Below are 15,254 nucleotides of genomic sequence, written 5' to 3' on the forward strand. Positions count from 1 at the left end.
TAGCGCCATTCGACGGCCAACACCGCGGTTCCTGGTGTGTCCGCTGTGCCGTGCGTGTGATCATTGCTTGTACAGCCCTCTCGCAGTGTCCGGAGCAAGTATGGTGGGTCTGACACACCGGTGTCAATGTGTTCTTTTTTCCATTTCCAGGAGTGTACATTTGAATCCGTTATTCACACGTGAATATTCCGTCATGTCGACAACATCCACCTCCCACAGGTCGTCCAAACCTTTAATCATATCTTCGAGGGTATGTTTTGCGTGATTGTTTGTGCAGTTTTCGAACTACTGTTTCCATACTTATTCGATGATGCCTCTCTCTCTAAGGTCAGAAATTACTGAAACAACTTCATTCGAATAAGCTGTATTACTAGCGGCAGCTGACGCCATGAGCAGTCGTAGCCGGTCTGTTAACTCATTGGGGTCATCGTCATATACTGCGGGGGTCGTTGCTCAATCTTTTGTGGTGAATGTCAATACCATCACCACTGCTATTGTTTTCACCATCCAAAATAGGTTTTCTAATGGATCTGTATTTAACATTGCTTCGACTTTTTGCACTTTTATGTAGATCAGTTAAAACAGTATTTCACGATACATTTCCAGATCTTTAGTGAATAATTTAGAGTACTTGTGGGGTCTTAGGAAAACAAGATTCAGCAAGCCGGGTGTTCTTCGAAATTGTTTATCGTCGATCTGTATTGTTTTATGTTTTAAAGTTATAGGCTGTGTGCCGAACATGTATGGTTTCTCACCACTGACACCGAATGTTTCGTCTATCCTAGTGTCGTTGTGCCGGTTAATGAAATCGGTAATAGCGTCATCGTCGTCGTTGCAGAATTTCGCTGACAAGGGGAGGCCGCCAATTGTGAAATTCAGATTCGATTCATACTGCGCATAATAAAAGCTCATGGCCAGAGGTGTAATGTGGCAAAGCACCAAGATGCACTTCTTAGCCGTTGTCGAGAAAATCGACAGTTAAAAGAAACCGTTCCCGTGAAATACTCTCTACGATTAATAAATTTCAACAGTGTTGTGGCGCAGCGGTAAGCGCTCGGTTCGTAATCCGAAGGTCGCCGGATTGAATCTCGCGCCATGCAATATTTTTTTTATTATTAGTTTTTTTGTAATTCAAATATATATATATATATATATATATATATATATATATATATATATATATACATGTTGGTGAAGTCGGATCGCTCTCCAATTGTACCGCCTCCATTTTTCCGTTTGTTTAACAGGGTGTACCAAAGCTCTCACGTCCGCACTGATTTTCGACGATGTTGTAAGTTGCGCTAGGGACCGTATCTACCTTCATTCGAAGTTAGCAGGCAACTACGCTATTATGCGGCGGCTCGTTTCGGCCCATTCAACATCTGTCCTTCAAGTGTAACGAGCGCGTAACGGAGTTTATATTTCATACCTGCCACAGCAAATTTGTGTTCGTGGGGTCTCTATTCTAATTCGAACGTTTGACTTACGCTATACGTATTCGTTTCGGAATATACGAGGGCGGTTCAGAAAGTAACCTCCGATTGGTCACAGTGCGGGTTGTGGGGGGAGTAGCGACGCCATCTGTGCGTTCACGCACTCAACAGGTCAGTCGGCATCAAGCCGTGGTCGAGTGAACGTCATACCTGCGCTAGTTTAGTTTTTGTGGCAGTTTGAAATGTGTGCTGCAATAGAAAACCCCGCCAAATGTGAAGTGCGTGCTGTCATAAGGTTTTTTACAGCCAAAGGATATTCTGCAGCAGCTATTCATCGTGAGCTTTGTGCCGTGTACGGACCAAGAGTTATGAGTGAAGGAGTTGTCCGTGAATGGGTACGTTTATTTAAAAGTGGACGAGAAAACGTTCATGATGAAGAGAGGAGTGGTAGACCATCATTGGTGACTGACGAACTCGTTCAGACAGTTGATGCAAAAGTTCGTGAAAATCGACGTTTCTCAATGTCGGAGTTGTCTACTGGTTTTCCACAGATTTCTAAGACTCTCTTGTACGAGATAGTGACAGCAAGATTGGGTTACCGTAAGTTCTGTGCACGATGGGTGCCCAAAATTCTTACCGACCACCACAAAACTCAAAGAATGGCCTCTGCATTAGACTTTCTGTCACGTTATGACGACGAAGGAGAACCATTGTTAAACAGAATCGTGACCGGTGACGAAACCTGGATTCAGTACGTGAACACTGAGACAAAAGAACAATCAAAGATGTGGGCACATTCAAATTCGCCTACCAAACCAAGAAAAGCCTCGCAAGATTTTTCTGCCAGAAAACTGATGGCAACGGTGTTTTGGGATGCCAAAGGGGTGTTGTTGGTTGAATTCATGGAACGTGGTACGACCATTAATCAAGACGTGTACTGTGAAACAATAAAAAAGTTACGACGAGCCATACAGAACAAACGCCGTGGTATGCTGACTTCCGGTATCGTTTTTTTGCACGATAACGCTCGTCCTCACTCTGCTCGCAGAGCAACGGCCCTTCTTGAGTCCTTCAAGTGGGGCGTTATCAACCATCCACCTTACAGCCCAGACCTGGCGCCAAGTGATTATCACCTCTTCATGCATTTGAAGAAATGGCTCGGGTCACAGCGGTTTGATGACGACGAAGAGCTCAAAGATGCGGTCACAGGCTGGCTCCAGGCACAAGCAGGCGATTTTTATGCAGAAGGAATTTCAAAGCTTGTGAAGAGATACGATAAGTGCCTCAATCGCTATGGAGACTATGTAGAAAAATAGTGCAAAGATGTGGTTGTAAGATGTATATATTAAAATATTTTTATTTAACTTGGTGTATTTTTTTAAATCAACCGGAGGTTACTTTCTGAACGGCCCTCATAGTTTCTACGTCTTCCATTTACTATATGTGGTTAACATTATGAAGACAATTAATAACATTTGTGAAATGCAACTTTGTTTGCGGAAAACATAATGATGTTCGAAGTCGCCAGTTTTTCCACGACAAACGACTTTCAACAACTTATTATATGCATAATTGTTACAACTGATTGCCGGGAATTATATATATATATATATATATATATATATTTGAATTACAAAAAACAAATACTAAAAAAAAAGTTGCATGGCGCGAGATTCGATCCGGCGACCTTCGGATTACGAACCCGAGCGCTTTTTTTTTTTTTTTTTTTTTTTTTGTTTTTTTGTTTTTGTGCCCCAACGGGGACTTGAACCTGGGATCGCTGCTTACGTGGCAGATGCTCTGTCCATCTTTTTTTTTTTTTTACTCAAATTTCTTTTTCCTTTAAGAACAAATTTTGAGGAATAAGGAAAAGTTTTTTTTTTTTCAAAAGAAAACAAAGACTCCAATTATACTTCTTAAGTCGTCGTGCGACTTGTAGTTAAAGTCCAGTTCTTACAGGAGCTCCTGAAGTGTATGCGCCTACAGCATGCCAGCTCGTCTAAACGTGTCTTCTCATGGCGTAGGCGTGGGTTCTGGGTAGCAGATCTATTCAGTTCGGTTCGGTTTATACAGTTTTCAGCTTCTCAGGGCTTGGACGTTCCAGCTACTAGGTGGGTCATCGAAAGTGCTACGTAAGAAATTGGAAAAATATTGTTTATAGCGTGGGTTGCGTATCAGGACGCTGTGTCGTTCGTTGAGATAAGTCCAATATCCTAGCGTAGACTTGTCGCCAGAAGTAAAAAGATAGCGGATCGTGTGGCCACAGGTCCAATTCACAGAGATAGTTTTGGCGGAGGGGTAGAAAGTCTTATCGGGGTACAAAAGCATGTGGACGTCGATCTGAGCCGGTGTCTGGCGAGTAAGAAACGCCAAAATTCGCCGCGCAAGTGTCCAGACGTCTAGCGCTGTGCCACAGTGGAACCGGTGGACATCCATGTCATCCACTCCACAGTGGGTGCAGAGGGATGAATCGGCGCGATGGATGCGGTGCAGACGATCTCGGTTAACTTGTTTGCCATTCACGGTGATTGAACGTCTGATTCGAGAAAACGCGCATGGATCGCCTTCCATATGTGTCGCCACACGTACTGTGGATACTTACGTTCGATGGGGTTGAACGGGCGGCACTGTTGTAACAATTCGGAGACTGTTTTCGTGAGGTACAAACGTGTAAGTGGTAAGGACCGGTAGATATAACTGAACTCCAGGAAAAATCGTTGGATGTAATAAAAGGGGGTTGGAATGGTCGATACCAGTACTGGGGCGGACAGGGAGGCCGGTGCAAAGTTGTGAAGCAGGAGGCTAGTAAGGCTCTGCGGGCAACGATGCCAAAGTTTTATTTGGGAGCTGACGTATAGTGCCTTGACACGAGTCGGCACGTGGATGAGTCCCACCCCGCCACGATCTCGTGCCAGTGCAAGGGATTCATACTGCACCTTGAATAACATCCCCGAGCTGACGAAGGAGCCGAAAGCCATCAACAGTCATCGCGCCAGGAGATTTGGGACTGGTAGTACTTGAGCCACGTGTGGTATACGGGAAGCATGATACATGTTCACGTATTGCGCTCGTTGGATAACGTCGAGAGCTCGTAGCCGGTGATCTGCGAGATTTGCTCTGATTGTCTGTAGCAAGCGTCTACCATTGATAGTCGCTGAGTGGTGCAGGTCTGCTGTGAAATCAAGTCCAAGAGCAGGACCTTGGATTTTGACACGTTGAGGCAGCTCCCCGACGCTTCGCCGTAAGTCGCCACCCATGTCAGTGCTGCTCGTACTTCATCTTCACTGCGCAGATATAGTACTATGTCGTCTGCGTGGGCTGTACAACAAAAACGGTGGCCTTGCACAGCCATGCCTTCCAAACGTTGGCGCATGCCCTGGAGCAGGGGTTCCAAGGCGAAAGCATACAAAATCGTGGAAAGAGGGCATCCTTGTCATACAGATCGTGCGATGTCCAGGGACGGTGTAAGACGACCATTGTACATGATTTTAGAGGTTGCACTACTCAACAGGCACATAACCACTGTGACAATACCGCCAGGAAAACCCATATGCTGAAGAACTGTCCGTAAATAGAAGTGATCAACACGGTCGAAAGCCTGGCTAAAGTCCAGTGAAGCCAAGGCGCCAGGGAGACGCTGATGATGCGCTAATGCTATCATGTCTCTATAACGGCAAAGGGCCGTACGGATGTTGTCGTCGCCTCCTAGGGAAGTCTGGTCGCAGGATGTGACGTAACGTGCGACCTTCTTGAGTCACGATGCCAGTAGCCGTGTGAATATTTTCATGTCGCTGTTGAGCAAAGTAATTGGTCGATAGTTCTGGACCCTCGATAACCCACACGGTTTATGTACGGGGATAATAATTCCTTCTAGAAAGGCGCTCGGGATCACTGTCATCGGTGACATCAGCTCTTGTGCGATTGCCGTCCACGTGGAAGCCAACAAATAGTGAAAACTTTTATAAAATTCGATGGGTATATCGTCAGGTCCAGGAGATCTGTTATCGGAACCCGCCTTGATAGGGTCTACCACTTCGTCTGTGGTTACGTCGTCTTGGAGGTCATGCACTGCATCCTCTGGAAGAGTGTTCGTAGTAAGCTGAGCGACTTCTGTGATCAGTGCTGCAGAATGCGGTACGGCTGCGTATAGCCCGGCAAAATGAGCATGGAGAGCATGACCGATGCTTTGTTGGGTGTCGTACCGGCGCCCTTCCACATCAGTGAGGACTTGGATCAGAGCTCGTCGTCGTCGTTGTCTTTCCTGAAGGAGGTGGTACATCGACAGACGTTCTTGAGGGATTCGATTAGAAGCTCGAGAACGGACTACAGTGCCTTCCAAGTTACGCCGCATGATCAAGGAGATCTGCGCCTTCGTGCGATGGACCATCGACTGCCGGGCTGGCGAGAAAGGCATCGTCGTACAGTCACGTAGAATGGTGTAGTATAAGTGCAGGGTATTAGTTTGCCACGCCTTTAATTCCTTCCCATAACTCATCAGAGTCTTCCTGAGGGTGGGCTTTACACAGGAGAGCCACCATGATGAGGTGGAGTCATAGGCTTCTCAACGATGGTGGCAGCGTGCCCACACTTCTTCGACCATACGGCGACAGTCTGAGGAGGTCAGGTGAGCGACATTGAGTTTCCACAGACCACGACTATGCCACACTTGCTGTCGGGCGAGAGTGACGTCACAGAGGTACGCATCATGGTCTGAAAAGGCCAAGGGCCAGACTTCCGCATGACGTGTGCCATCAGCAAGGGAGCGGGTAACGTAGATGCGATCTATGCGGCTTGACGAGTGAGAGGTGTAGAATGTATAGCCCGGTTGAATGCCGTGGAGCTTCTTCCATGTGTCAACAAGTCGGAGACGGTCGATGACCACTGAGAGAGATGCACAAGGGGAATGTCGCGGGAGTTGGTTCGCGGGCTCTTGTGTCGAGTTAAAATACCCACCGAGTACCAAATCGTCCTCCTGGCCGGTGAAGAGGGGTGTGACGCTTTCGGCAAAAAAAGTTTGTCGGTCATGACGGCGGCCAGTGCCGGACGGAGTGTAGATATTAATAATACGCTCACCGAACAGTGTGAGGGCCATACCTCGCGCAGTGGGGAGGTAGATGACGTCTTCTGCAGGGAGTCCGTCGCGTAGCAAGATGGCGACGCCGCTACCGGTATCGGATGCGGGGGAAACATGGGCGTTATATCCGGTGGGAGCTAGGAAGTCAGCCACAAACACCTCTTGTAAGAGTGCTATATCCACATCCGCAGAGTAAATAGTGTCTCTGAACATGGCCAGTTTATGGGGGGCACGAATGGTGGCAAGATTCATCGTGGCGATACGATATTGCTGTGTACGGCCATCCTCAGTATTTGCAGAACGTGCGGTAGAAGTAGCCGGCAGGTGGAGACCCGCCGGTGGTCCCGCCGTGGTGATAGTTACTGGCGGGGCGCCAGCCCCAGTGTCGCCGAGGTGGACTCCTGTGCAGACACGCTGGCAGTCTGTTCCACTTCTTCTTCAACGTCATCGGCCCAGGAAGCTGACGACGTGGACATGTGACGGTCACGTACTTCCGGAACGGGTGTTGTGGATTCCGCAACATGAGTGGCAGGGGGACCGCCGTCATCATTCGTTGACAACGGCGAGGACACGTCCCTGGCTGGGAGAGTAGGCGTCACAGGAGGGGCGCCTGTTGCTGCCACATCGCGTGACTGGACGCAATGTGGGAGATCACCGTCAGACATCAGGTCGACATCTCGTGGGGCCGTCTGAGAAAGGGCGTCATCGGAAGGCGTTCGTCGTCGTTTCCTGTGTTTGCGAGGCGACCGCTGTTTTCTGATGTGGCCTTCTGAATCAGAATGTGGTCGCCCGTCGTCTGACGCCGAACCCGTCTGGACAAAGGCAGACGTCGGCACGACACCGAGGTCGACGTCCATGGTTCCAACAGGAACATCGGTTTCGGTCTGCAAACCGGACGGTCCTGAAGCGAGCACTGGAGGCGACGCCGTGCGTGTGTCCTCGGCGCGTTGTGCGGCGGCGGGTGGCGTTGACGATGCTGCTGGCGCAATCGAGATTGGTACGACGGGGTCCTGTGCAACCTTGGCGTAGGTGATGGGTAAGGACGTGACCGTCGAAGCCTGGGTCTCCTCACGTAACGGCGTCTGTATTAAACGGCGGTGTAAGCATTCGGAACGTACATGTCCCTCCTGGCCACATCCTGCGCACTTTCGTGGCTGTCCATCATACATGACGATGGCCCTCACACCGCCAATCAGCAGGTACGATGGGACATGTTTCGTCAGCGCAATTTTTATTTGCCGGACGCCATTTAATACGGGGTAGGTCGTAAATGTTTGCCACTCCTCCGCGACGTGACCCAAGACGGTGCCATATGGTTGGAAAGCGGCAATGACCACATCCTGAGGCACCTCGAACGGGAGCTCAAACACCCGCAATGTCCGGAGACCGAATCCAGCATGGGCGACCGTCACAGCACCCATATGTCGATCAGAGTGTTTAAATTTCAGTCCGGTGGCATGACGGTGAATTATGTCATTGCAAATTTCCTCCGTCGACATCTTGATGTAGACAACACTTCCAGTGATGGAAAAATGTATGCCGATTACGTCCTGGGGGTTCAAACGTAGATCCTCACGTATGAACTGTTCGACTTCGAAAGCTCTGGGTCGTTGATGTTCGGCCTGAAACGTTACTTTGATCGTGCGCCATGGTGTACGTTAGTACTGGACTCGATAGACACAAACACCGCGACGCGGAAGTAAACTCCGCCGAGTGCGGAGCCTCGGACGGCGCGCGGAGCAGCTCCGCACGCTAGCACGGCTGAGAGCCGACAGCGCTGCACCACGACGCTGTGGAAAATAACTAATCGTAGAGAGTATTTCACCGCAACGGTTTCTTTTAACTGTCGATTTTCTCGACAACGGCTGAGAAGTGCATCTTGGTGCTTTGCCACATTACACCTCTGGCCATGAGCTTTTATTATGCGCAGTATGAATCGCATCTGAATTTCAAAATTGGCGGCCTCCCCTTGTGAGAGTTCATCGAGAGATTCAGTAACTGGTTTAAAGGTTTCTCGCAGTATCTGCTCCAGCTTCAGATGCCCTAACCTCAGCAACCGTAACTTCTTGCGAACGGCCTTCCATGCCTCGATGACTTTATGCTTATACGACATCCAGGTGTATACTAATCGGACTTCTGTGCAGCGTGAGGTTTTATATATATGCTCTTATTCTTCTAATGCTGATCCCCTTCCCGGTACAATTACTTTCCCATCAATTTAGTTGTCTGTTTTCTTTTCAATTGCTTTAACCCGTTCGTATAAATGTCCCGTTCTCAATTACAGCTATTCCCCCTTCAGCTAAGCCGTTTACTTTTTTGTCGATTTCATCAACCCCATCATTCAGTGTATTGTTCAGTCTCAGAAGGGTTTGACGATATGTCTGTAGTTCCTTTATGTTCGAGAGTTTGAATTTTCTGCGTCCATGTACAAGCGAATGTTTTGTCTATGCACACCCATCCTATCAAACTGAGCTACCGGCATGCGTGCGAATTTATTCATGGTGATGCGTATACTGATGTACTTACCTCTTTGCATGGCTATATATATAGACACTCCTGGAAGATCCGTCTGTACCTGTCATCATTCAGTTTTCTTGTTTTATCAATAACGAGAAACCCATACTGTGATTGATTCCAGCAATCTGCACATATCTTTACGAAATCACTGAATGACACGTCGGTTCCTACATGAGCCTGGTAAATGTGTTTCAAATTCAGATTGTCCTGTTTGAATGCTATAATTAGGTTTGCATTATCCCTCACCAGCTATTTTGCGATTCTGGACAATGTTTGACTCAGATAAAATACATCAACAGCCATATGGCAACCGAAAAAGAAATATCGGGTAATTTGATCTTGGTTTTCCACAGCAACATCGTCAAATATGAACACTGTGTTTGGCTTTACTTCTTCCGGTGGAGGGATGTCGCTGCTCACATTCAATGTCGTGTATGTCACACTGCAGAATCTCTAGTAACAGTTGATATTTGGGCTAAAACAGTGTTTTTCAAAATACACATACATGCTCAAAGCGGACTCTACCCGGATGTGTTAGCAGCGATGCACTCACTAAACGTCGTTCTTATTTAAGTATGTACATATATTTAAGTATGTACATATATCCAACTATATGTAAGATTTTGTAAATAAAAAAGTGTAAGAGCTACAAGTACCTATTTTTTCTATAGAATCTTCTTTATGATAGTGTAAAAATAGGGTCATCACCACCGCTGAGTGGACAGAACTCCCTCATCGCAAGCACTTTGTGGTTGTTACCAGTCCTGCAAAGATATTAAAAACCAGAAGAAGAATAAGAAGAAGAGGAAGGAGTATGGATCGTTCCTTATCAATAATATATGAGCGATAATTGTTGGCCTGTCAGATTGTGGTAAGATTAATTATATTTTGTCATGCTAAAATATCATCATGGGATTCACTTCAAGGAGCTGAATGTGTTTTCAAAAACAGTATTTCACCCAAAATATCTGCTATTACAGGAGATGGAGTAACATACATGATATTCTGCAAGAGCAGTGATATCCCGCCATCAGAAGGAGTAAAGCTGAACACTGTGTTCACATTTGATGATTTTGCTTTTCGAAACCGCGATTAAACACGGAATTATTTAGGTTTTGGTCATCATACAGGGGTTGACATTTTTTATTTTGGACAAATATAATCTGGGTTGCTGAAACAGCTCTTAAAGGATAACGCAAGCCTAAGTATAGCTTTCGAACAAGACAACATGAATGTAAAACACATTTATCAAGAACAGATAGAAAGACATTCAACGAATTTACAGCCATTCACTTCATTATCATCAGGCTGCTCTACTGACTGGTATGAGCAAGCTCCTCCTGGATTGACTGCCCTCAATCTGCTCCTCAACCATCCTCCCCATCGTTATCCTCTACCAGCTGTATTGAGCAAGCTCCAACGTGTCTACTGACAGGTATGAATAAACTCCTACTGCTACTACATGTGCAAGTACGGATTTACATGGTAAGAAGAACTTTATTTGTGGTAGTTATTCATTTACATGCACATATATTTTCCACGCTGCTCACCTTAGATAAGGAGATATAATTTTAGCCATGTCTTCTATACATTTTGGAAATGGGTATGATCATGTGCTGCCTGCTCCCATAAAACCAATGAATGCAGAATGTTAACGTGAGATTCTTGCAATTATTTTGTGCACTTCTCATCTGCAAGCTGCACTTTCTTTGTGCTCATGTTGTGTTTCTATATACACTCCTTATCTATTGATCGAGCACTTTTTCTATACACTCCTTATCTATTGCTCCATTCATACTGACTAGTTTCACCTCTGAGCATATATACGATTGGACTTGGCAGTTTGTGACTATTACAGCGCCATCTATCACAAAGCGAAAAAAGTGGTCGAACTAAAACATTCATATGTCTTTACGAACTACACGAATATGTAATAAAAAATGGGGATTCCTATTTTAAAAAAACGCAGTTCATATCCGTTTGACCTATGGCAGCGCCATCTAGCGTGCCAACCATAGCGCCATCTGGTTTCCCCCTTCAAGCTAGACAAGTTTCGTTCTTTGTAGTTTTTTGTTTGACGCTTATTTCGTGAGATATTTGACCCGGTCTCTATCAATGGACCACCTTGTATAATCTGAACGTATATTTAATGTTTTACAACAGCCAGGTGGGAGAAGTTAGAGGTGGATTATTTGGGGGGCAAACGACCAAGCACTATATGTGTTCATTCGTTAACCACTTCACTTTCTGAAATGAAAACCTCCATGACGTATTTTATCATATCATTTTCCTAGTGTACATAGCGTTTCATTGTGAGAATTATGCGGATCTGATCCACATCTGCTTTTGACCAATGATGCCTGCCAGCCTGCTCAAAGGCCCTTGAGAGCATATCGTGGAAGAGGGAGTAAATGATGGACTCCTACAGATAATGTGTATATCATTGCAGCAGAGATTTAATAAATTGCGCCGTATGACACTCTCATGAAGCTAAATTTCAATCATCAATATGGGTTCCTTCCATGTCACAGCAATTAATTTATTATGTAAATATAACTTATTTTATTATTTGTTAACACATGCCTCGCCTTGACGTAAATTCAGGTGATCCACCTCAGTGACAGAATGGCGGAAAACGTCACAATTTTTTGCTATCTGTCAGATAGTTTATGTTATTGGGCAAATGAACAAGAATCTTTCTTACTGCGTACTGAATTCTTTTCTGAGCAACAGACAGCTTTAATAATGAGTAACAGACGTCAAAAAATGGTTCAAATGGCTCTGAGAACTATGCGACTTAACTTCTGAGGTCATCAGTCGCCTAGAACTTAGAACTAATTAAACCTAACTAACCTAAGGACATCACACACATCCATGTTCGAGGCAGGAGTCGAACCTGCGACCGTAGCGGTCACGCGGTTCCAGACTGAAGCGCCTTTAACCGCACAGCCACACCGGCCGGCTAACAGACATCATCTTCCCTACTAGTGTTGTAGGTATGGACATTACTGTGCTTCTCAAATTCTGATGGATTATTATTTATCGCAAATTCCATCGCCAATTATACGAATTGTGACAGTGCAGCATAGCTCTTTGGAAAGCTACCTGTATGACGTCTGTGGGTGAGCGCTACAAATTATTCTATCTCCTTGCTTTTTTACAGTCAATCCTTTCTTTCTGTGTGATGATTTATCCCATAAAATGTTTTCATAAGCCATTATTGGGTGGAAATACGAAAAATACGTCAGGAGGTAGATTCGTCCAAGATCAGCAGTTATACAAAGAGCAAACGTAGATATTTGAGGAGTTCATTAATATGCTTCTTCCAGTTCACGTTTTCATCGACACGGACACCCAAAATTTCGGAGCATTCTACCCTATTTACTGACTCCTGCTCGCGTCCTATGTCAGTCATCAGTATGGCTCTATTTGTTGTATAGAACTGAATATAGAGTGTTTCCTAAAAATCTGGGGACAGTCAATTTCTGAGAACCACTTTATAATTCTTTGGAGAATATCTTTTATCCTATCTGCTGTTACTTTCTCTTTAATGGGATTTATTATATAACTAGTATGAGCTCTCGTAGGTATCCATTCTGGTTGTTGAATATCAAGTGGAAGGTCATTCAGATATACAAGGAATAGGACTTGACTCAAAATTTGAACACTGTGTGCCTCCCTTTGTGATTTCTCCCCAGTCGCTAAAACTTCCTACCCTCCCGACATCATTTGTAACACTCAGCACAACATTTCGCTTTCTGTTTGCTATTATTCAAACCATCTATGTGTAAAGCCACCAGTTCTATGGAACTTGAGTCTTTCTAAGACAGTAACGTGAGCGATACAGTCAGATGCAATGGAAAGATCACCAAAAATACTAACTGGCGGTATTTTAATATTTAAGACTAGTACTATTTGAAAAGTGGGTGCACAAATAGCATTTTCAATTGAGCAGCACTTATGGGATATACACTCCTGGAAATGGAAAAAAGAACACATTGACACCGGTGTGTCAGACCCACCATACTTGCTCCGGACACTGCGAGAGGGCTGTACAAGCAATGATCACACGCACGGCACAGCGGACACACCAGGAACCGCGGTGTTGGCCGTCGAATGGCGCTAGCTGCGCAGCATTTGTGCACCGCCGCCGTCAGTGTCAGCCAGTTTGCCGTGGCATACGGAGCTCCATCGCATTCTTTAACACCGGTTGCATGCCGCGACAGCGTGGACGGGAACCGTATGTGCAGTTGACGGACTTTGAGCGAGGGCGTATAGTGGGCATGCGGGAGGCCGGGTGGACGTACCGCCGAATTGCTCAACACGTGGGGTGTGAGGTCTCCACAGTACATCGATGTTGTCGCCAGTGGTCGGCGGAAGGTGCACGTGCCCGTCGACCTGGGACCGGACCGCAGCGACGCACGGATGCACGCCAAGACCGTAGGATCCTACGCAGTGCCATAGGGGACCGCACCGCCACTTCCCAGCAAATTAGGGACACTGTTGCTCCTGGGGTATCGGCGAGGACCATTCGCAACCGTCTCCATGAAGCTGGGCTACGGTCCCGCACACCGTTAGGCCGTCTTCCGCTCACGCCCCAACATCGTGCAGCCCGCCTCCAGTGGTGTCGCGACAGGTGTGAATGGAGGGACGAATGGAGACGTGTCGTCTTCAGCGATGAGAGTCGCTTCTGCCTTGGTGCCAATGATGGTCGTATGCGTGTTTGGCGCCGTGCAGGTGAGCGCCACAATCAGGACTGCATACGACCGAGGCACACAGGGCCAACACCCGGCATCATGGTGTGGGGAGCGATCTCCTACACTGGCCGTACACCACTGGTGATTGTCGAGGGGACACTGAATAGTGCACGGTACATCCAAACCGTCATCGAACCCATCGTTCTACCATTCCTAGACCGGCAAGGGAACTTGCTGTTCCAACAGGACAATGCACGTCCGCATGTATCCCGTGCCACCCAACGTGCTTTAGAAGGTGTAAGTCAACTACCCTGGCCAGCAAGATCTCCGGATCTGTCCCCCATTGAGCATGTTTGGGACTGGATGAAGCGTCGTCTCACGCGGTCTGCACGTCCAGCACGAACGCTGGTCCAACTGAGGCGCCAGGTGGAAATGGCATGGCAAGCCGTTCCACAGGACTACATCCAGCATCTCTACGATCGTCTCCATGGGAGAATAGCAGCCTGCATTGCTGCGAAAGGTGGATATACACTGTACTAGTGCCGACATTGTGCATGCTCTGTTGCCTGTGTCTATGTGCCTGTGGTTCTGTCAGTGTGATCATGTGATGTATCTGACCCCAGGAATGTGTCAATAAAGTTTCCCCTTCCTGGGACAATGAATTCACGGTGTTCTTATGTCAATTTCCAGGAGTATATATATATATATATATATATATATATATATATATATATATATATGTGTGTGTGTGTGTGTGTGTGTGTGTGTGTGACTCGTACTAAGTAAACTGTTTCCATTTAAGCGTGAGATTATCCTTGAGTACATTACTTTTTCGAATATTCTGTAAAAAAGATTTCAGTATAGAAATTGGACAGTAACTGTTTAAGTCTGTCTTGTTACCTTTCTTATGAAGAGGTTTAAAAATTGCATATTTTAACCTGTCTGGAAAAATTCCATATGCCAGTGACGCATTGCACGTATCACTAAATCCCACGTCACGTTGTAAAGCTGCCCAATTTTCAGGCGTTCTGCGCATGCCCCTCCATTAGCCACTGGCAGCCAACAATATTCATTCTCTTTCCGAGCGGTTAGCAGCGTGTTAAAGCTAGACAGCAAGAATCTCGCTCCTAAATGCTGCACTGTTGACGTGGCAACCGAATTATTCATTCAACTGTTAGCTTTTTTGTTCTTTTTTATTTACTTGTAGCAGTATAGGTGAAAATGTATATCTGTATATGTATAAGCACGATAAAAAAAAAGCCAGGTCATGGCAATAAATGTGAAGTGCTTCACAAGCAGGCGAAGCGGATTAATTACCGCATTTATATAACACTTTCGAACGTGAATTTGGAAGCAGGTGTCCTACTGTTGACATTTGAAGACACAAGAACGGAATCCAGAATCATGTGGTGTCGGCAAGATAACCATATAACCATAAAGAGAATTGTAAACGAAAGTGTCAGAGCCGTAGGAACCGTATTAAGAGTTGGTTTCGTGTCGCCTGGCAAGCAGCGAAATCGCAAGGGACCTGTA

This window comes from Schistocerca americana, chromosome 5 (genome assembly GCF_021461395.2).
Source record: "Schistocerca americana isolate TAMUIC-IGC-003095 chromosome 5, iqSchAmer2.1, whole genome shotgun sequence".
NCBI classification, from domain to species: Eukaryota; Metazoa; Arthropoda; class Insecta; order Orthoptera; family Acrididae; genus Schistocerca; species Schistocerca americana.